The sequence below is a fragment of the Cucurbita pepo genome, unplaced genomic scaffold (genome assembly GCF_057944985.1).
Source record: "Cucurbita pepo subsp. pepo isolate OVF unplaced genomic scaffold, ASM5794498v1 scafford_10, whole genome shotgun sequence".
NCBI classification, from domain to species: Eukaryota; Viridiplantae; Streptophyta; class Magnoliopsida; order Cucurbitales; family Cucurbitaceae; genus Cucurbita; species Cucurbita pepo.
In genome coordinates this window covers 171,189-172,592 of record NW_028257915.1, presented here as the reverse complement: position 1 = coordinate 172,592, position 1,404 = coordinate 171,189, and the positions used below count along the sequence as shown (strand labels likewise).

General features: G+C 35.8%; 2 non-coding genes across 2 annotated transcripts; both read left to right on the top strand.

The window, feature by feature from the left end:
• Positions 1–309: 309 nt before the first annotated feature.
• TRNAP-AGG (transfer RNA proline (anticodon AGG)) lies at positions 310–381 on the top strand. Its single transcript has one exon. It is a non-coding gene; the product is annotated as a tRNA-Pro (tRNA).
• A 100-nt stretch (positions 382–481) lies between these two features.
• On the top strand, positions 482–553 carry TRNAP-UGG (transfer RNA proline (anticodon UGG)). The gene has a single exon. It is a non-coding gene; the product is annotated as a tRNA-Pro (tRNA).
• The last annotated feature ends 851 nt before the right edge of the window (positions 554–1,404 follow it).

Below are 1,404 nucleotides of genomic sequence, written 5' to 3'. Positions count from 1 at the left end.
CAATACAACTTCATTTTCTTGTCATACGAAGCAAAATAGAAGAATTAAATCAAACAAACTGACGAACTGAGCCGAATAAATCCAACCCAACCCAAACTGATTAGTTTGATTCATTTGTTGGATTGTAGTTTATTCGATAACACTTGCATATTAGAACAATTCAACATTACATGCCTTACTTACAAGTAAAATACTAGACCATCAACTTTTTGTTTTATAGTCCAACAATCGCTCAAGAAAATAGATTTCAAACTTGAGAGAAAAAAATATATTGAGTAGGAGTTAAAAATGTTGCATTTTTTTTAGAAAGGGCATTTGGTCTAGTGGTATGATTCTCGCTTAGGGTGCGAGAGGTCTCGAGTTCAATTCTCGGAATGCCCCTATGTTCATTTCTCAAAAGATGAGCCTTAGAGAAAGATAATGCTCTTATTAATATCATTTACTTGTGTACTCCACGATATATGTCTATAGTCCATAATAAGGGCATTTGGTCTAGTGGTATGATTCTTGCTTTGGGTGCAAGAGGTCTCGAGTTCGATTCTCGGAATGCCCCTTCAAAAGATAAAAATGACAATTTGGAAACGAAAAAAAAAAAACAAAATGAAAGGCATGTGGTCTAAGTGTTATGATTATTCTTTTGGGTGTGAGAGGTCTCAAGTTCGATTCTCAAAATGCCCCCAACAATATTATATCAAAATGAATTATGCAAGATAATATGATTTAAAATGTGATTTTTAAACATTGAACCAAGAAGATCGTCTCGAGCCGGACTTCGTAAAGAGCATTACACAAATTGTTCTATTATTGTATTCTTTCTAGGATTGTCACAATCCTACTTTTCAGTCAAATAGGTCATCTGTTGTCACAATTCGGTCATCTGTTGTCACAATCCTTTCTTTCTAGGAACTTTTCAGTCAAATAGGTCATCTGTTGTCACAATCCTTTGTTCTATTGTCTGTTGTCACAATCCTTTGTTCTATTGTATTCTTTCTGTCACAATCCTTTGTTCTATTGTCTGTTGTCACAATCCTTTGTTCTATTGTATTCTTTCTAGGAACTTTTCAGTCAAATAGGTCATCTGTTGTCACAATCCTTTGTTCTATTGTATTCTTTCTAGGAACTTTTCAATCAAATAGGTTATCTGTTGTCACAATCCTTTTAAGGAAGATGCGCCGAAATAACCGATGAAGAAGTTTTAGAGAGCCATAGGTTCGAATCCTGTCACCTTGATGTGTTATTCTCAGGGGCCGAAGTGCAAAGCCCCGTAGTCTATCCGTGGTCAGGAAAGTAGGCATGTTGTCCACTGTCGTCACATAGGTCATCTGTCGTCACAATTCTTTTAAGAAAGATGCACCCAAATAACAGATGAAGAAGTTTCAAAGAGCCATAGGTTCGAATCCTGTC